The sequence below is a fragment of the Myodes glareolus genome, chromosome X (assembly GCF_982192425.1).
Source record: "Myodes glareolus chromosome X, mMyoGla1.1, whole genome shotgun sequence".
Taxonomy (NCBI): Eukaryota; Metazoa; Chordata; class Mammalia; order Rodentia; family Cricetidae; genus Myodes; species Myodes glareolus.
In genome coordinates this window covers 74779514-74801712 of record NC_142053.1, presented here as the reverse complement: position 1 = coordinate 74801712, position 22199 = coordinate 74779514, and the positions used below count along the sequence as shown (strand labels likewise).

The 22199-nt window shown below is 39.4% G+C and overlaps 1 protein-coding gene across 1 annotated transcript in view; it reads right to left on the bottom strand.

The window, feature by feature from the left end:
* Positions 1 to 21951: 21951 nt before the first annotated feature.
* Hmgn5 (high mobility group nucleosome binding domain 5) overlaps positions 21952 to 22199 on the bottom strand; it is a 9687-nt gene continuing 9439 nt past the window's right edge. Inside the window, exon 6 of the mRNA XM_048417932.3 lies at positions 21952 to 22199. This exon is cut by the window's right edge and continues 980 nt beyond it. The gene's annotated coding sequence lies outside the window, so the exon portion shown is untranslated.

The window sequence follows — 22199 nt, the reverse complement described above, 5'->3', positions numbered from 1 at the left end:
ATTTCCTGCAGGTTCAAATCCAGAACTCGGCTGCTTCCCAAAGTGCTGGGCTATCTTCTTGTCTGGCTCTAAACTCCCAAACAAAAGCATTTGTTAAGAGGTGCAGGAGGAATGGCACATAGTAATGCTTGGTAAACAGACTTACCAGTATGTGGACAGGCGTCTCAACAATTGACCCAACAGGAACTTTATAAACTTAACTCCCACCCCTCCCCCATAGTCTCGTTTTACGTATAGCACAAGAGCTGAGATGTGGACTTGAGGGTCTGAACCCCTGAACCAGGCTCGTTGGCCTTTGTCCTCGAGCAATATCATGAAAGTGTCCTGTCTTTTCTCCAGCTCTTGTGCTGAAAGCTTGTGATTTTTGTCCTATTACATAAAGCAAAACCAAAAACTTCCAAGAGAAAAGATCGTTTGAGTCTCTGTAACAAGCTGGGCATGGCGGTGTGTGCCTTTAATCCCGATGCTCAGGAAAGAGAGGCAGATGGAAGTCTGTGAGTTTGAGGCCAGCCTGCTCAACATAGAGTTCCAGGTCGGCCAGAACAACGTAGTGAGAGAACATGTATCAAAACAAAACAAGACAGCAAACAAGCAAACAACAACAAAAACCCTGCCTCTGCCTCCATGAGCCTCTGTAACAAGCTCTGCAGCTTTCCTCAGAACCGCACTAGATACCAAATGGTCCCGAGTCTTAACTTCAGTACCGCTAGGGTGCAGCCAGGGAGTGATATTGATGAATTTTTCAAAGATGTGTCAGTCTTTGCTCGCTGAACAGCTTTGCTGGCCTGTGTCCGACAGTAAACTCCTGTTTTTTCCCTTTCAAGTAGAAACAAAAATGATGAAAGTTAAAGAACACTGAACCAACACATATCTGTACAAAGATGTAACTCCTCAAGACAGAAAGCCTATAGAGATAAACAAAGGAACTATGGAACCACCAATAAATCTTTAAGGAAATGTAAATAGCAAATATTTACCTATTAAGTATTAAATAGAAATGTATGAAAATCTCTACTCAAAAGACTGAGTGGATGAAAACCAAGATCAAACTATAAGCTCCCTAGAAGTGACTTGCTTTAGCTTTAAATATACACAATTAGAATGACAGGATGAAAAAGGTTATCCAAGGAATATAGTAAACAAAAGAGAACTGTGAGATCATGAGGAGGTAGGGAGAAGAGAAGGAGGAGGAATAATAAGAACAATGATGATGATAACGGTGATAAGATTTTTTTTTAAAGTAGAAGATATTTAGGGCTGAAGAGATGGCTCAGTGTTTAAGAACACTTGGTGCTCTTACAGAGGACCTGGGTTCAGTTACCAGCATCCACATGGAGTTGACAGTCATTAGTAACTCCAGGTCCAGGAAACTGAACACACTTTTCCAGTCTCTAGACACATGTGGTGTACATACACAGGCACAGCCAAACACTCATAAATAGATAAGTCATTAGAAATTTAAAAATAAAAAGGAGAAGAGACCCAGATAGGAAAAGAAGAAACAAAGAATTTCCTGAGTTTATGCTTTCATACTCAGAAAACCCCAAAAAGCATAGCAAGAAGTCAAGAAAGTTTCTTTACTCAACAATAGACTTTCTGCAATGGGAGTTTAAAAGTGATTTCTATTTACATCTTGCAGCACGAATTCTAGTTGATCTTAATAATAAAACCCAGAGTCAGATATGAGGGGCTGAAAGGTGAAAGATCAGAGAAGCAGAGCCGTCAGCCATTAGTTCTTACTTTTTCGAAAACTTCAGACCGAATTGGATATTCTGTTTCAAACAAGTCCTCAGACTGAATGCACTGAGTTCCTATCTCCTCCAGCCTTATATTCCTCTCTCTGCCCAGCCATATTGCCTCCACCTCTCTAGTCCTGGCATTAGTGGCATGTGATCTCAAGTGCTGGAATCAAAGTTGTGAGTTCTGTTTCTCTTTTAGACCGATTCACTCCCGTGTAGCCCAGGGTGGCCTTGAACTCACAGAGATCTGTCCGCCTCTCCCCCTTCCCCTTCCCCCTCTCCCCAAGTCCTGGGATTAAAGGTGTGTGCCATGCTGCCTGATCTCTATGGCTAACTAGTATGGCTAACTCTGCATTCTGATCTTCAGGGAAGCTTTATTTGTTACAACACAAACAAAATCTCATCACAACAACTGCATATGAAAATAAAATACTAAGAAGTAAAAGTAAATGAAGAAAAATCTAGATCTATATACTGAATACTATATTGATAAAAAATATAGACAACACTTATAAATGGAGGAGAAACGTAGCATGTGTTTTATGTACATTGATGTTTAGCTTACATGTATATCTGTATGAGCATGTCGGATCCACTGGAACTTGAGTTACAGACAGTTGTGAGCAGCTAAATGGGGGCTGGGAATTGAATGTGGGTCTTCTGGTAGAGCAGCGAGTTCTCTTAAACACTGAACCATCTCTGCAGCCCCAGATGTATTTATTTTGAGGTAGGATTCCTCCATGTAGTCCTGGCTGTCCTAGAACTCACTGTGTAGAGCAGACTGGCTTCAAACGCAAGATACCTACCTCCCTCTGCCTCCTAGCGCTGGGATTAAAGGCGTGCACCACTATGCCTGTCAACATCACACATTCTTCTATTAGAAGTAGTATTGTAAAACGTGTTACTACTTCCTCAAAGATCTACAGACTCGATGTAATCCTTATGTAAACCAAATGTCATTTTTGTGGTGATAGAAAGTAATTCTAAAATGTGTATAGAACTACAAGACAAAAGTAAATGCCATCTTGAGCAAAAAGAAAGATTGGTAGATCATATGACGTGACTAAAGAAACTGACTTAAAGGTGTAGTAATAGGCCAGGTATACTCACGCAGGCCTTGAATTCCACCAGTCAAGCAGTAGAGGCAGGGAGAGCCGAGAATTCAAATACAGCCTGATTAACATAGCAATACCCATTGTCTCAGATGGGGAGGGAGCCTGGACACCAAAGTGTAAATGTACTGGCACAAAAGCAGACATACTGCCCAGTGTGGTGCATATCCCTGTAATGCCGGTATATGGTAGAGGCAGAATTGTGATAAAAACGGAATCTAGACTATAGAGGGAAGCCCTTTCTAAACGCCACCTATTTCTTTAAAAGATCACAAAAAAGACTGAAAAGTTGCCAGAAAACAGACTAATTGGAATAAAGAAGGTTGAAAGCTTATACGTAAACTTGAGCCTTTACATACAGTTGATTTGGGACAAAAGTTTCATTAATACCAGTGAACAAAGAGCAACTTATTTAATAAATTATTCAAATAATTAATTAAGCCTTTAGTGCACAATCTACTCAAAATGGGATCACAGCGTAAATGCAAATCTCGAAAATGTTGAACTACAAGAAGAAAATGTTCCCTTCTACACTACTGGGGGTAATGTAAACTTGTACCGCTGTATGGAAATAAGTTGAGGTTCCTGAAAAAAAATCTTAAACTAGAACTATGATGTGATACGATTTAGCTATAACATCCCCTGGTGTGTTTCAAAGGGTTCTGAGGCAGACACACCGCAGAGACACTTGTATATACATATTTATTGTTACATTCTCACAATAGCTAGTATATAGAGGCAGCATGAATGTCAATCCACAGAAAAGTGTGTAAAGAAAATGTACAGATCCATGATAGGATATCATGTTGCCATAAATAAAAATAAAATTCGAGTATTTGTGGGGAATTGTATGGAGCATGTTAGCCATGCACATATGGCCAGTACAGATGGGAAGGTGACAGGATTCAAGACACTCAGCAGAGTTCAAGTCACTTAACGGTAGATGGATATGATCAAAACATACTATACAAATGCATTTAAATGTTCAAAGATTATTTTTTTGGTTTTTCAAGGCAGGGTTTCTCTGTGTAGTCTTAGCTGTTCTGGAACTTAGCCAGGCTGGCCTCAAACTCAGAGATCTACCTGTCTCTGTCTCCCAAGTGCCAGGATTAAAGGTCTTCACCACCATGCCTTAAGTTTTAAATATTTAAAAAACAAAACTATCACATTTTCTCTCAGTTGAGAGTCTCAGCTTCTAGAGACATGCATGTACATATTATGTATGTAAGACATGGAAGTAGGAAGAGGACTCCGATTAAGGAGAAAAGTCTAAACGGGTTGTAGCAAAATAACTTAGTGAATTATATGTAGCATAAAAGTAACAATGGTACTTTGTATCATAAAACAGTAATTTTAAAAGGACAAGAGAGTCCAGTGTGGTGACACACACCTTTAATCCCAGCAATTGGGAGGCAGAGGCAGGTGGATCTCTGTGAGTTCAAGGCCAACCTGATTTACATACTGAGTTGCAGGACAGCTAGGGTTGTTACACAGAGAAGCCCTGTCTCAAAATAAATCATAAGAGACATGATTATCTGATAACCATAAGAACTAATGTTATTAAAACAAAGACAATATTTGTTAGAGATATAGAAAAAGAGAAAATTATGTAAGTAATACTGACAGGATTTTAACTTAATACTACCTAATATAGAAAACGGAATAAAAATGTTTGAGAAAACAAAAAAAAAGAGGCACCGTACAGTCTAGTAAGGCTATTTCTAGGTGTGTGTACAAATGTATCGAAATCAGTATCCTGCAAGGCTGTCTGCACTCCATGGTCATTGGAGCAGTGGTCATAAGTTAAGATTGGAAGCAACCTAGTTTTTCATCATCAGTTGAATGGATAAAGAAAAGGTTTATATATTATATCATGTCATATCATATCCATATTCACATGCATCAAAATATTATTCAGCTTTAATGAAAGAGGAAATGCACCTTTCCAGCAACATGGATGAACTTGGGGGACATTATACTGAATGAAATAAGACAGGCACTAAATGTATAATTTAAAACTCATTGAATTCTTTGAGGTGCAAAATAGAACGGTGGTAATCAGAGGCTGGAAGATATGTTAATTGGGAAAAATAAGTTGTTTGATATTTCCCTCCTCTTCTTCACTGAATTCCTTCTGTCTTGAGTATATTAAGAATTCTGTGCACATTTTTATTCTCAGCGCTTGGGAGACAGAGTCAGGAAAATCTCTGAGTTGAGGCCAGCCTGGTCTATAGAGTTAGTTTGAGGACAGCGAGGGCTACACAGAGAAACCCTGTCCCAAAACGCAAACAAAAAGAAAATGTAAAACATAAAATCTCAAAATAAACAAAAACTTCAAATACTCAGTTTAATTGAAAATGGACAAAAGACACAAAAAGGCTTTTGCTAAAAGTCAAGTTCAGGTGGTAAAAAAATTACAAGTAATATTCATTATTTGAAGGGAAATATAAAACTCCAAATGGATCACTACATACAGAACAGCTCAGTTAAAGTAAAGTCACAGTCATTCTAGACTAAGTACATGATATTTCATCAAAGCATTACTAAAAACAAAACAAACCTGTAAGCAACCCAGATTTTCTTCCATGGAAAAAATTCCTACTGTGGAATACTATTTGGCAATAAAAAGCATGAATTACTAATTCAGGAAACAACTTGAATTATGGAGATTTATTTTTTAATACTAACTCACAATTTCTGCTTACTATATATAATTTCATTTATGTAACACTCTTCAAATGACAATATTATAAAAACAGGTAACAGATTGCTGCTAGTCCAGTTTAAAAGGATATACAGTTAGAAGGGAGCTGACGATAGAACAATATGAGTGTGACATTAAATTAAACTTGCCTGTTGCCTTTATTGGATTGAGAGATACCTCAGAGATGAATAGATCACATCTTTGGGTGTGCCTTTTCTGTTGTTTCCAAAGATGATTATGTCATGAGGGCTCTGATGTGATGAATGGATTAATTTGTGATAACTGATGATATGATGGCCTTATTGGGAGATGGTGAAGAGGAGGAAGTTATGTCACTAGAAACACACTCTTGGAGGCTGGATCTCAACCTTGGCACCATCACATGTATTTATTCTTGATTCTTATATGCTGTGACATAAAGAGCATGCTTCTGCCACACATTTCCATGGTGTGCTATTTAAAAACATAGGTCTATCTTAGTCATTGCCCTATTGTTGGGAAGAGACAGCATGATCAAGAAGACTCAAGAAAGAAAGCATTTCATTGGGAGCTTGCTTGCAGTTTCAGAGGTTAGTCCATTATCATGGTATGGAACATAGCAAGAGTATGGTTACACACATGACACTAGAATAGTAGCGTACAGCTGCATCCTGATCTATAAGGAGAGAGAGAGAGAGAGAGAGAGAGAGAGAGAGAGAGAGAGAGAGAGAGAGACTATTCTTTTGAAACATCAAAGCCCTACTCTAATGACCCTTTTCCTCCTCCAACAAGGCCAAAGCTCCTAATCCTTTAATCCAATCAAAGAGTTTTACTCCCTATGACTAAGCATTCAAATGTAAGAGGCTGTGGGAGCCATTCACATTCAAATGACAACAGGGTCAAAGGCCCATTGACTGAATCCTCTGAAACTGTGAGCCAAAGTAAACAATTGATCCACAAAGTCATTCTCTTGGTATTTTTTGTTGTGGCTTCACAGCAGGAACTAATATAATAAGGGATCTACTCAATGATGGAAATACTTTGTAGTTTGAATTTGTCCATGTAAATATACTAGTTATTACAAGATATTAGCTTTTTCCAAGATGTTGCCATGAAGAAAACCTAAGTAAATTTAGTTTTATGTTGCTGTTGAGGCAAAATGGCAAATACTTAGTTGTTTAAAACAACAATTTATTCTCTTTATAATCATAGAGTACAGAAGTCCAGAAAAACACTTATCAAGGTAAATCAAGGTGTTGGTGCAATTTTGCTTCTGAAGGTTCTGAGTGCAGAATGTGTGTGTGTGTGTGTGTGTGTGTGTGTGTGTGTGTGTGTGTGTCTGTATGTGTGTTTTGGCCTGGTTTCTGTGCTATATGCTGGAGATGGAACACTGAACCTCCTGTATGCTAGACAGTCACTCTTCTACTAGGCTACACCTGGATTCCTGCCACTTTTCTTTTTGGCTCCCAATGGCCACCTGTATTCCCTAGCTAGTATGACATTCCTCTGCCATCAAAATACATCATCCAATCTGTTTCCATTATCTTTTCACCTTGTTTTTTTCTAGTTTGTTTTCCTCTGCTTCCATCACATAAGGACACTTGTATCTAGACATGTGAAGGTATTCTAAAATAATATCACCATATCATGATCATCTACTGAACCATGATTGTAAATGTTTCTTTTACCATGTAAGGCAATATTATGAGGTTCCAGGCATTAGAACTTGGATATATTTTAAGGCCAGTCAGCAAATGGAGTATATACAGAACTATTTCATATTATTTATAATTAATATGTAGGCATCTAAACTTATCTCAAAATAATAATTTAATTAGTTAAATCATATTAGAGATTGTCTAATCTTGTAATTTCCTATATAGGCCATATTTTTTTTTGAGACAGAGTTTCTCTGTGTAACAGCTTTGGCTGTCCTGGCACTAGCTCTGTAGACCAAGCTGGTCTCAAACTCACTGAGATTCACCTGTCTCTGCCTCCCAAATGCTGGGATTAAAGGCATGCTCCACCACTGTCTGACGCATAGACCATGTTTTAAAAAACAGGAACAAGGGGTACTGGAGAGATGGTGTAGTGGTTAAGAGCACTGATTACTCTTTCAGAGAACCTGGGTTCAATTCCCAGCACTCACGTGGCAGCTCACAACTGTCTGTAGCTACAAGATCTGTCACCCTAATACAGACACACATGCAGGTAAAACACCAATGCACATAAAATAAAAATAAATAAATTGAAAAACAGGAACAAAGGTATTTTTATAGTACCTTAGTTTTAGAATAAATTATTTATGATTAATCGGTTTAAATTAAAAAAAAATAAATCCAGGGACAGGCCAGGTGGTGATGGTGCATGCCTTTAAGCCCAGCACTTGGGAGGCAGAGGCAGGCAGATCTCTGTGAGTTCAAGGCCAGCCTGGTCTGTAAGAGCTAGGTCCAGGACTGACTGCAAAGGTACCGAGAAATCCTGTCTCAAAAACAAACAACAACAACAAAAAACCACCTGGGACTTGAGAGATGACTAAATGGTTAAGAGAACCTGCTGCTCTCATAGAGGACCTGGATTGTGTTCCGAGCGTCCACGTGGCAGCTGGCAATTGTCTGTAACTCCAGTTCCACAGGATCTGCTGCCATCTTCTGGCCTCCACATACACCACACATGCATGTGGTGCACAGACATACTTGTAGACAGGCACGCATATACATAAAATAAAAATAAATCTTAAAGACCTGGAGAGATGGCTCAGCCCTTGAGCACTGACTGCTCTTCCAGAGGAGCCAGGTTCAATTCCCAGCACTCACATGGCAGCTCACAACTGTCTGTAACTCCAGATTCAGGGAACCCGACACCCTCACACACAACAAATATCCGGCAAAACACTAATGCACATAAAGTAAAAATAAACATATAAAATATTGCTAAAAATCTTAAACTAAAGGTAACTTTTTATGTTTATGACTCATACAATCAAGTCAAATCTAAACATTAAATAAAACTTTATAAACAATAGACTTCAAATTAGAAAGCTTCTAATTTTGTTTATGCTTATTATTATTATTAATGTTTATTGCTTGAAAGGGAGGGTGTAATGTTGATTTTCACTTATTCACTTTATTCCTCAGAGTGTTGATAACACCAAGGCCTTGTAATTGTTTAGGGAAATTAAGTTTGTGGGGAAAAGTGGGAGTCCTCCTCTAACCAACTCAAACCTACAATGGGAGCCAGTTAGTTGGATTTCTAGTCATCTGTACTCTCTCCCTCTCTGCCTCTCCTTCCCTCCTTCCCTCCCTGCTTCCTTTCTTACCGTCATCCTATTTACCAGAGTTTAAAACAAAATAGATATTCTAGAAATGTGATATTTACTGACTTTTCTTCATTATTGTTGTATTTCTTTTGGAATGTTAATGGTTGATTTGTATATTAACAATACAAGTGTATGAATAGTGTTTATCTGAGGACGGTCGAAGACTGTGCTTAATGCAAGATGCTTTCTGTGTCTACATAATAACATATTCTTTATAAAATAAGAACGGTAACAACAGACTTATTAGAGCGTGTTGTCCAGAAGTTAGTACATGGCTCCCCTAACTGCAAAATCTCTTGTGAATGTTACAATTAGCTTTTCCAGCTGCTATATTAGAGGTAAGGAAAGAATAATAGGGTTAAAATGAGTGGTGGGTTATTCACATAGCAGTATCTTGTTATAACTCCTGTTTCGTCCCAGAATAATCCTTTTCATGGAGAATTTTATGTTTATTAACTCAGTACGTAGCAATTCAGTTTGGTTCATCTAACATACACTGTGCTACTGGAAGTGCAAATTGGCAGAGCCTCTTTAGAAAATGAGTTGGCAGGATTTATACATGACCCGCACCCTAGCAATTACACTCCTAGTTATACGCTCAACGGAAGTGCATGTCTGTGGTCACCAAAAACATGCACGAAAATATTCATGGAGGCTTTATTCATATGAATTCCAAGCTGTAAAATACTTTCACTATTAACAATTTAATGAATAAATTAGGTATGTTCACACAACAGAATTTTATATGTACACATGCTGGCCAAAATACCACTTCACAGAAAAATATGATTGAATCTCATAAACTTGCTGCAGAATGAAAGAATTCAGATACCAAAGTGGCAATGTATTATGATGATTTGCACTTAGAAGCTGAAAATTAGATAAAATTAAACTGTGCTGTGAAAAGTCAGGAGTGGGGTTCCATTGTCAGAGTGGATAATGACCAAAAGGGAGCCTAAGGGTGCTTTATGGATGCTTGTGATAGTGTTTCTTGATTTGGATGTGTTCAGTATGGGAAATCTGAAATTCAATTACAACTCCTGTACATTTGTCCATAGAAGTTGTACTTAAAGCAAACAAACGAAAGCAAGCCATCAAAAACTTTGTGAGTGGAAACCATTGGTTTCTGCCTTAGTAATTATTCACACGAAGTTATGTGTGAAGGATTACGGTTTCTATTTTATTTTTATAGTTTGATTCTTCATGTGATCAGTAAACTTACTCAGCACGGTTGTGTTCAAATGGTTCCTTATAATGTTTGTGTCTGATTAGATTTAGCCATTAAAATTTGAATTTGTTTCAGTTTCCATTGTTTCAGGGGAGTTTGTATAAAATGATTTATCTTCCATTATGAGTAGTAAAACTTTTTCTCATTCGAATGCTGAAACACCAAATAGACCTTACAACCTGAACGTTTCCATTGCTCGCTTAGATTCTTCTTCCGGGTTAACCCATAGCACACACACTAACAGGCAGTGGGAGGAAAATGGTTATCTCCCAATGAGACCAGTTAACTAGCCGCTACATTTTTCTGATAATAAAAAGGAAGTAGAATTTCTGTAATCATGAATATGAGGTGACTGTACTTAAGACTTAGCTTAGATCAGCTAAGCTTTCTTCTAGTCTGTCTCTCTTTACTCTGCCTTTGCCTGTGTTCCAGTGGATGGCTGGAGCTTGCATCTTCATCCAGTATTCTTTAAAATTGGGAAGTGAATTCAGTTTCTTGTAGATAAGCAAATATATTATGTGCCCGAGCACTATCTACTAGTGTTTCCTCAGGTAATCCGTGTCACTCTGCCATTGCAGGAAGTCAGATGTAAGACTGTTTCCAAGTCTGATCTCACAAACACTTCCTTTAGGACTATTTTTCCTACATGTTCACTTTGCTCTTATCTATGGTTGGATTTCCTCACATACTTGTAGAGGGAAAATTTGTTATATATTTCCAATGGAAAATGGAATATGAAAATGTATACAAAATTTGTTCTTCCCATCTTAAGACATAGGTAAGCAACCAATAGCAGAATTGATGATCCCCGGTAACCAAAGACATTCTTTATCTTCCAACTTAGAAATTACTCTAAAATGTGACTTGACTCTAGAGGGGTTCCCAGATGTCCAAGGAGATGTCCCCAGCTTGTTCCTTAGGCTGCTGAGAAGAGGGCATCTGAACTGGCCCTATCCTATAGTCACACATCTTGCATATCACCATAGAACCTTCACCTGGCGGTGGATGGAGATAGAGACAGAAACCAACATTGGAGCACTGGACTGAGCTCCCAAGGTCCAAATGAGGAGCAGAAGGAGGGAGAACATGAGCAAGGAAGTCAGGACCAAGAGGGGTACGCCCACCCACTGAGATGGCAGGACTGATCTAATGGGAGCTCACCAAGGCCAGCTGGACTGAGAGTGATGGAGCATGTGATCAAACTGGACTCTCTGAATGTGGCTGACAATGAGGGCTGACTGAGAAGCCAAGGATAATGGCACTGGGTTTTGATTCTACTGCATGGACTGGCTTTTTGGATCCTAGTCTGTTTGGAAGCTCACCTTCCTAGATCTGGCTGGAGGGGGGGGAGGACCTTGGACTTCCCACAGGGCAGGGAAACCTGACTGCTCTTTGGACTGAAGAGGGAGGGGGAGGGGGGTGGGGGAGGGGAAGGGAAATAGGAGGAGGTGGAATTTTTAATAAAAAATAAAAAATTTGCTGAAAAGAAAGAAAGCAAATACTCTAAAACGTTTCACTTACCACATATCATGAAAACTCCTCCTAAATGTGGCACTAGGAAACAATGTGGGCAGATAGAAGCTAAAACTTCATACTTTTTACAAAACCCTTCCTACACTTGGCACAGTGAAAGAACTTTCCTTTGTTACCTCTTGTGCAGAGCAGATAGGAGATCCGATTTTTGAAACTTTATATATCATAACGTACTAATGGTACTTGAGTTGTAAACTGTCTTGCTATAGAATTTCAAGCTTGAAGTCACATTTTACCCTAAATTTAAAGGTTAGGTTCACTACTTTCAAGGTCCCACTTTTGTTATTGAAATGTCTTTCACTACTCGGTTTCACTTGCTATGCATTTGTGTAGGTGCATGTGTGTGCATATGTATGCGCATGTATGAGACAGAATATGAGCGTGTCGAATTTTCTACAGTCCTTTCAATACCATGCTCTAAGATGCTAGGATTTCTGCATGCTATTCCCTGACAAGTGATGTTTTCAGCATTCATTGCCCTGAGTACTTGATGGATCTTTTAAATCCAGAATTTCAGATGGCCTAAATTTAAAAATGTTCTTGCATAATATCTTTGCTAATTTCTATTTTATTTGCTGATTATTTGTAACTATCTATTCTAAAATTTAACGACTTCAGATAGAAGCATTTTTATTTCTCAAGATTGCATGAGTACCCAGGAGTCTGCTGAGGTGGAAGCCACTTGAAAGCACACATGTTATTCCAGTCTGATCATGACAAGAAGTAGTGACACAGGAGCCTGAACACAGTACTGGCTGACTGACTCTTTAAAATATCTTCTTTATTTACATGTCTAGCACCTCATATGGACTGATTCAAATCACTGAGGACCAGCCAGACACTTCTCTCCACATGTGAACTTCCCGATAGTGCGATTAGCTCAGGGTAACTTGCCACATGGATATGGGGTTTCCAATAGAGGACACGTATTCATTGTTCTGGGAAATAGGAAACAGGCCACTAACCCTTTGGTGTTTGTTGGGCCTCCTATTAAATTGGCCTGAGTTCAACAACAACAACAACAACAACAACATGGGCTCTGTGACTGAGCGGGAACTCTCCACAGCGCTACTTTCAGGTTTCATATATGTCATTAAAGATCCTGGGCCTCTGTTTGCTGCTCTTTGCATTCAAACTGCCCAATCAACTCTTCTGAATCTTGCTGTGCATTTGAACTTGATTATCTTTATAATATACGAAGCAATTCTTTTTATTACTTCATTTTGTCCACACATATCATGTTGGAGGAATTCTATGAAGAACACTCACAAAAAAAAAAAACAACAACAAAAAGAACACTCACAAATGCAGGGACCCTTTACCAAACATCCCTGTTCTTGGTTTTTTGGGATACAGACATGTTAGATCAATTAGCTACACATAGGTTGTGGTCCGATATGATCGTATCTCCTAGTGATATCCCACTCTTGTGTTTCTGCAGTTACATTTTGTGGTGCTCTCTCTAAGAGCTTTAAGAAACAGTCCTCATAATTCCTCTTCTTCTGTCATGATATATCCAGGCTTACATATCCAGTCAGACATTTCAAAGATTCATCTTTAGAGAAACTCCAGTAGATAAAGAGAGGAAGTTGGGCTGGAGAGATGGCTCTGCGGTTGAGAGTTCTGGTTGCTCTTCCAGAAAACCCAGGTTCAATTTCCAGCACCTACAGGGCAGCTCACAACGCTCTGTAATTCCAGTTCCAAGGGATCCGATGCTGCCCTCTTCTGGCTTCCTTGAGAACTGCATGTAAGCAGTGGACAGACAAACATGTATCATACACATAAAAAAATAGTAAAATAACTTTTAAAGAGACAGAGATGATAGATAGATAGATAGATAGATAGATAGATAGATAGATAGATAGATAGACAGACAGACAGACAGACAGACAGGGATCCATGGAGGGTGAAATTGATCATTTAATACTGTTCATAAATTTTCCGACTTTCTACAAAATATCCCATGCCACTAATTGCCAAACTCTATTTCCTCTGTTTTAGTTCCTGGTTCCTAAGTTATGAGACACATGGGGCTGGAGGGGTGGCTCAATTGTTAAGATAATTTTACATTCTCTAGAGCACAGGTTCTCAACCTTCAAATACTGTAACCCTTTAATACCATTCCTCATGTTTTGGTTACCCTCAACAATAAAATTACTTTCGTTGCTAGGTCTTAGCTGTAATTTTGCTACTGTTGTTAATCATAGTATACATATCTGACATGCATGATGGCCTTAGGTGATCCCTGCGACAGGATTGTTCAAAACCCCGCAGGGATTGAGACCCACAAATTGAGAAACGCTGAACTTGACAATCCACGTCTGATTACCAGCACGGCTATGGCTAGAACCATATTTAATTCCAGTTCCAAGGGTATCTAACATCCTTTTTCTGGCTTCTGCTGGCACCAAGCCCATAAATGTTGCCCAGGTATACATGTAGGTGAAATAACCATACACCTAAAATTCAATTGCATTTCTTTTAAAAGTCACAATGCACTTATGGAAATGCTGTTACTATGAAAGCCAGAGGTTCAAAAACAGTAGGAAACTGTTGTAAAAGGGATACCCAGAGAAGGAGGAGAAAACAAGTATCAACGAGCATGAGAAAACTGATGAGAAAAATAGAAAAGCACAGAATAGGAAAGAGTTCAGGATGTATAAACTAAACAGAACCCCCAAAGTAATTTTCCAATGACCCGGTGGAAGGGGCAGGTGGTACAGTGGGTAGCATATCTTCCTCTTCTGGCCTCCTCATGAAATGTATGCAGGTGGGGCACAAACACACATGGAGGCAAAACACTCATATCCATTTTTAAAAATGAACAAAATGTTCTCGAAAGAAGAAAGATAGAGAAGCAAAATAAGAGAGAAAATATTCTTTTCATTAGGAATGAACCCAGGAGATTCCACACCTATGCAATAGCAGTTGTGCAAACAGAGCAGAGAAAGTGAACCAAGATAGCCAGCACTCAAGATAACTCCTCAAAGAATCGTGGCTTTTCATATTCTTATCTTTACCAAATTGCTTTTCTTTGAATCCAGAGAGGCATTTTGAGTTGATTATTGACCAATAAGTGTGATTAGTGTCATTTTACGCTAGGTCTAGTGTTGGAGTGAATTTGAATGTTTCAAATCATCCACCATGGAGATTTTAGAGTCTCCTGAAAGTCCCTTGCTGTAAAGAAGCACAAGCTAGTCATATATTATGGTTTGAATCTGAAGTGTTCTCAACAGCCTCACGATTTGGATGCGTGTCCTGTGCTGATAGTGCTATTTTAGAATTCCGTAGAACCCTCAGAGGGTCAGCCCTTGTTAGCAGAAGTGGATCACTGGGGAGGATCTTAGCTGTTTATAGCCCAGCCCCTGCTTCTGACCTCTCTCTCTTATGCTTGTTCTGATATAATACGAGGCGATTCCTGCATGTGCTTCTACCACCACCAATCCCTCCATGTTGGACTGAGACCGTCTAATACTGTAAGTCGGAATAAACAGCTCCTGTTAAGAATTTTGGTCACAGTGACATGAAAAATAACTGATCTAGCTTATGAAAAGCAAACAAGATGATGCACTAGACTTGTGATGAATCTTTGTGTATCGTGGCAGCACCTTGCATTCAGTTCCCAGCAGGACAAAACCATCTTGCTCTTGAAGAATCGATGTCTGCCGACAGGGCTTTTAATTGGCTCTGAGTCCATCACTATATCTCTACAGCCACATGAAAACCTTCTAGTGAGACGCTACCAGTTGAGTTCAATCAATCCATATACCTGAGAGGAGCAAATTAGACATCACATAACGTGAAAATTCTTGCTACTAATTACACACCCATGGAAACTACTTTCCCTTAAATTTCTGTCGTATTGTTTTAACTCTCACTAATTACTGTTCTTCTATAGCATTATCAAAACTTGAAATTAATAATTATTTCTATGATTAAGACATCAGTTTCTTCTGCTGAACCATAAATACTGGGAGCGCAAGAAAGAATTCTGATTTTGTCACTAAACGTAATTCAAATACCTAATTGACACAGCCGGGGAAGAGTTACTGATTGATGTAATGCATTAAAATATTTTAAGGTATAACACTGAGAAGTGACTTGCCTTTTCTCAGCTCTAAGACTTTTTTTTTCTACAAACCATTACCAAATTCCAAAATTCTGTTGGGCAGAATGGCTTCCGGGTTTAATATATTTGAAAGAGAACATAACCTGGTCCAAATCCTAGAAGTCGTGGATTTGCTACTAATGAATTTGATGAGACTCTCTGCTTTAGTTTCCTTATCTCTAAAGTGGAGATAATGGTAACACCTGCCTCAAAGGAAAATGCAAACAGAATGATGTGCAACCTGTGCAAGCTGCTCAGAGGGGATCGGACACATAGGAAGCTAGGCATGTTCAACTTTGAAGAAATCACTTAACTTCTGCTTGAAATTCTTTACCTCCATTGAAAAGTTTTCTAAGCTACTTTTAAAGAGTATAGAATTTATGCACCTCCTCACTTCACAATTTCTTCTTTCTAGTGTAGAAAATGCATATACACATACCAATTTCCATTATATAATCAGAAACTCAGTTTCTATAAATATGAGAGTTCATTTATGCTATTTAGTGAATTCTAACAAGCCTGGATTGAATAATCTAGTTAAAAGGCATTAAAGGCATAGGTTGTCAAGTACACATACAGTAAATCATAAATTTGGTTCCTAGAACTGCTTAAATTTCACTGTTTAGCCTTTTGAAAGAAGGAAAACCACTTTGATCTATACTGTTATGTGATTCTTGATATAATTAGTATTTCCGGGAAACGTTTTAAAGCAAAGACATTTACTAATCAGAACAATCAACCAGTTAAAAAGACAATTTTGACAAACTATTACTTTACTTAAAATTAGGCTTTCACCTACTTACTATTTTCTTCTTAAATAAGTCAATATAATTTGAAACATATTTATGAGTTACAATTGATATTATTTAAATATAATATTTACTAATTATTTGAGATTCTTATACTGTGTACTTCATTTAGTCAATACCCCTTCATACCCTAACTCTTCCCAGGTCACTCCAACCTCCCTAACCCACCTAGTGGTTTATTAGTGAGAGGTGATAGGATTAGTAGTTTTTAAACAGTCAGATAAGTCCTTTTTCTTTTTAGTATTTATTCATTGATAATTTTACGGAAGTATTGAAGGTATTTTGAATATATGCGTCTCTCCATTCTCCTCTCATCCTCCTCCCACACCTGCTTAACTACTTTCCACCTCACCTCTTTCTTTTGGCCTCTCCCCTCCCGCCGTGTGTGTGTGTGTGTGTGTGTGTGTGTGTGTGTGTGTGTGTGTGTGTGTCCCACTCCACTGTGTTTAATTTACTGGATCACAGGCATCTCACCCTTTCAGTAGCCCTTAGCTGCTAATGGCTCTTCAGAGAAGTCTGAGGCCTGGAGAAACCCTCCCCCATCCTTAGAATATGGAAAGGCCCATCTTCTGCAGTTCTTATACAGGTAAAATCACATCTGCCTTTTATAATAAGAATGAAATTTATCCATCATGCAAATATCACAATAAAAAACTTTATTCTAAAAAAAGGAGTTCAAATAAGTCATTTACCTCCCTGCTATAGATGTACCGTAATTTTAGTTTTAACATAGGTGTGGCTAAGTCACAGCAGGTTTGGTGGACTTCTTCTCCACTTAGGATGTTAAACAACTTGTTTTAAAAAGATTGCTTTTATTTTTAATTTTGCAAAAGTGCTTCAATAATATTTTCAAATATTTAATTATTTTGAGGCAAAAATATTACTGAGGATTATCAAAATCTGGCTTTTAAGTTTTTTCTCAAATTTATTTTTGTGGCAGAAAATCACTAATAATGTTCATTATATTATTTTATGATATTAGATTCCAGTTATGGCATATATTGTCTCCTGTTTATGCCTTCCAAACTATGGTGTTTTAAAAGGATTGCTAATTTATATCTATGGAGGCTGACTTCCCACAATCCATTCATCTTCGCATTGTGTCCAGCTGTGGTTTCTGTTATGATCCCCTTTTGATGATTGGTTGTCCAGTACAAAGTACTCAGCCCTGAAGTCATATAGATTCAAACAACAAAAAACAACAACTCAGTAGGTTGTTTATATAAATACAAACATATATACCTTATATAAGGTATCAGCCACACTCCTTAAAAATTATGTAGAATTGTTTTTTTTCGATTTATTTTAATGAACTGAATTTCAAGTTATCTACTATTATGGTATTAATGAGAAAGGTCCCTTAAACACATTCATGGGTTTGAATATGACACCAAGAAGATTGTTCTGTCTGTTGAGATTATTGAACCTTTGGGAGGCGGAGGCTGACTGAAGGAAGGAGGCTGTGGTTGGCTGGCCCTGAGGGTTATAGTCCAGGCCCCTTGGCGGAGCTTTCTGCTTTGGGTAGGTACCATGTAAGCAAGCCACCCAGCAAGCTCCCACAGACATCAGCTCCTCCATTTTAGTTGGGATGGTTTCCCATCCTGATGGATTGCCTCCTCTGAACTATACACCAAAGAAATCCTTTCTCTACTACCTTGTTTCATTTTAGTATTTGGTCATAGGGAGATAAAGTTAACTTACTACATCTAATTACAAGGTACCTGGTATTTTTTTTAATATTTGTGCTGTTTTACATATACATTTGCTATTCTTTGAGCAATGTATAAAATGGATGTGTAAAATGTATTTTGACCATATGTACCCTCATGCTACCTCCAACTCCTCCCAGGTCCTCCACCCACAAGTCCTTCCTCCTCCCAACTTTATGTATATGTCCTCTATATAAAGGGCCCACTGGTTCCAGTTAGTGCTGCTCTTATGGCCACAGATGTGTGGCTGTCCACTGGAGCATGGGCAGTGTATCTTTGTTTACTCCTCTAAAGAAAGAGTTCTTTCTGGAATGCATTCCTTTCTTATGCTGGACCATACTTATCTGTGAGGAAAGCCTTAAAGTCACACTGAAAACCCTTAGGTAAGATTTCACCACTATGTAGTTACCAAAGCATGTTTTCTGCTCTATTACAAAATTACCAAAGCCTTACGTTGCTGGTGAGATAAACAAAGATGTCTCCTGTTACTAAAGGATTAAGTGGTCTTCACAACTTTTCTCCATGGGGAGCCCTACAGAATGTCTTTTAGACTTGAGCTATTTCTCCACATCTTTAGATGAGCCCATTTTACTGCCGATCTGTATCACATTTTTACCTTCACCTCCAATGACACTTCCTCTATAATTAGCCAGCACTCCTTCTACGTTACTCCTTTTCAATTTTGCTACTGAGACTTAGAAAAAAAATGTATATAAAGCAAATTTTGATGGCATAGAGAATATGCGATCCAATTAAAACACCAATAAACCAAGTAAGACCTCCAGAAAAAAAGTTTACTTTAGTAAAATAGTATGAAAGAACAAGTCTACTGCTGTGTGCCCTGTTCTTGTCTTGGAAACGCTTTACACAGCTAATGCTCTAAGATGAAGCTGGCTACTTTGCAGACAGCATAGGGTTTCACTTGAAAAGAAAATTTACTTATTACCATAGTTCTGCCAAATCACCTAGGACGCCATTAAAGAAAAAAAAAACTGGCAGCGTTACTCTGACAACAGGAGGGATTAAGACAGTAACTTCCACATGGGATGTTCTGGCAGTGTGTCTGCTGTCATTGTCTAACAATGATGTCCAATGAACTCCTGATCGTCCTGCCTCTCTACCTCCAGTTCTTTTTCTTGTTATTAGTTTTATTAAAAATTTCCACCTCCTCCCCTCTTCCCAGTTCCCGCCCCTCCCCTCTCCCCCTCCAGTCCTAAGAGCAGTCAGGGTTCTCTACCCAATGGGAAGTCCAAGGTCCTCCCCGCTCCCCCCAGGTCCAAGAAGGTGAGCCTCCAAACAGACAAGGCTCCCACAAAGCCCGTCACATTAGAGTTTTACTCAGCGGTAAAAAACAATGACATCTTGAATTTTGCACGTAAATGGATGGAAATAGAAAACGCTTTACTGAGTGAGGTAACCCAGACCCAAAAAGAGGAATATGGTATGTACTCACTCATAAGTGGGTTCTAGCCATAGTTAAAGGTCTTTGAGTCTATAATTTGTGATCCTAGAGAAGCTGAATAAGAAGGTGAACCTGAAGAAAATCATATAGTTATCCTCCTGGATATTAGATGTAGGCAAGATTGCCAGGCAAACTTGGGTGCACGGGTGGTGGGGGGGTGGAAGTACGGGGAGATGGTTAGGGAGAGGGGAGAGGGGGAGGATCGGGGATGGATTGGGGGAATGGGATGGGGGGAGGGAGGAAGGATGGTTATGGGAGCAGGGAAGTTTATATCTCAACTAAGGGAGCCATTTTAGGGTATGCAAGAGACTTGATTCTGGAGGGGTTCCCAGGCCCAAGGAGAGGTCCCCAGATTGTACTCTGGGCAGCAGAGGAGAGGGTGCCTGATCTGGCCTTGGCCCATAACCATACTGATGAATATTTTGCATATCACCATAGAACCTTCATATGGCGATGGATGGAGATAGACAGAGACACATATTGGAACACTGGACTTAACTCCCTACACGCCCAAATGAGAAGCAGAGGGAGGGAGATCGTGAGCAAGGAAAGCAAAATCAGAGGGGGCCTTCATCTGACGATGGATGGAGATAGAAACGGAGACCCACATTGGAGCACTGGAAGTCAGAACCGCGAAGGGTGCGTTCACCCACTGATACAAGGGGACTGATCGAATGAGAGCTCACCAAGGCCAGCTGGACTGGGACTGAACGACCATGAGATCAAACCGGACTCTCTGAATGTGGTTGACATGGGGGCTGACTGAGCCCCCAAGGTCCAAAATGAAGACTAAGAAGCCATTGACAATGGCACTGGGTCTTGTTTCGTCTGCATGGACTGGCTTTTTGGGATTCTGGCCTGTCTGGATGCTCACCTTCCTGGACCTGGAGGGAGGGGGGAGGAACTTGAATTTCCCACAGGGCAGGAAACCCTGACTGCTCTGGGGAATGGTGAGGGAGGAGGAGAGGGAGTGAGGGGAGTGGGGGGAGCGGGAGGGTATTGGGAGGAGGGGAGGAAGTGGAAAGAGTGTTTTCGGATACTTGAATAAACAAGTCTAACGGAAAAAAAAATAAAAATAAAAATAAAAATTTCCACCTCCTCCCCTCTTCCCAGTTCCCGCCCCCTCCCCCCTCCCCCTCCCTCTCCAGTCCTAAGAGAAGTCAGGGTTCCCTACCCAATGGGAAGTCCAAGGTCCTCCCCGCTCCCCCCAGGTCCAAGAAAGGTGAGCATCCAAACAGACAAGGCTCCCACAAAGCCCGTCCATGCAGTAGAATCAAAGCCCAGCGCCACTGTCCTTGGCTTCTCAGTCAGCCTCCACCGTCAGCCACATTCAGAGAGTCCGGTTTGATCACATCCAACTGGCCTTGGTGAGCGCCCATTAGATCTGTCCCACTGTCTCAGTGGGTGAACGCACCCCTCGTGGTCCTGACTGCCTTGCTCATGTTCTCCCTCCTTCTGCTCCTCATTTGGACCTTGGGAGCTCAGTTCAGTGCTCCAATGTGGGTCTCTGTCTCTATCTCCATCCATCAACAAATGAAGGTTCTATGGTAATATGCAAGATATTCATCAGTGTGGCTATAGGACAAGGCCAGTTCAGGCACCCTTTCCTCTGCTGCCCAAGGAACAATCTGGGGACATCTCCTTGGACACCTGGAACCCCTCTAGAGTCAGGTCTCTTGCCAACCCTAAAATGGCTCCCTTAATTAAGATATATACTTCCCTGCTCCCACATCCACCCCTCCTTCATCCCAAACATTCATTCCCTCAAGTTCTCCCCATCCTCCCCTTCTCCCTTCTCTCCCCCCATCTCCCAGTTCTTAAATCTAAACAAAAGGCATAGCACTTTTGTAATGTACTTTGGAGAATCAGATGGACTGATCATCAAAATAAAACAAAACTTCTCCATGTCAAAGGACATCACCAAGCATACTGTTAACACAAGCAGTAATAAGTGTTCACGGCACGTTTCTAACTGATACAATTTAGAAGCAATATAAATACTCAAGAAAAATATGCGATGACTGAACGGAACAGAATAGCCTTAAGATATTAAAATGAATGAATTAATGAACGTGCATAACCCAATGCAATGCATACTTTGAAAGGATTAAAATGTTGAATTTTATGCTTTATTAACTGTATTTCAATAAAAAATACCCTCAAATATTTTCCTGAACACCAAATGGGAGAAAAATCAAGGATTTTAAAATCTCACTAAACTACAGTTTTTGAAACATCACAAACTATAATCATGTTTGTAGAACTGTTTTATTACGATAAAGCCAGCAAAACTTTGTGCATACACATATAATCAAAACTGCCCTCCTGAAATAAACATTCAAATTTCTCCAAAAACAAAATTAAGATCTTAATATTCTTTCCAAGCTACTAATACAGTTATATTTGGTAATGGCAATTCTAACTCTTAACATTACCTGAAAATAGTTGACCTTCTTTATAAAAGCAACCTAGAGGACTACAGCAAGTTGTACCAAAC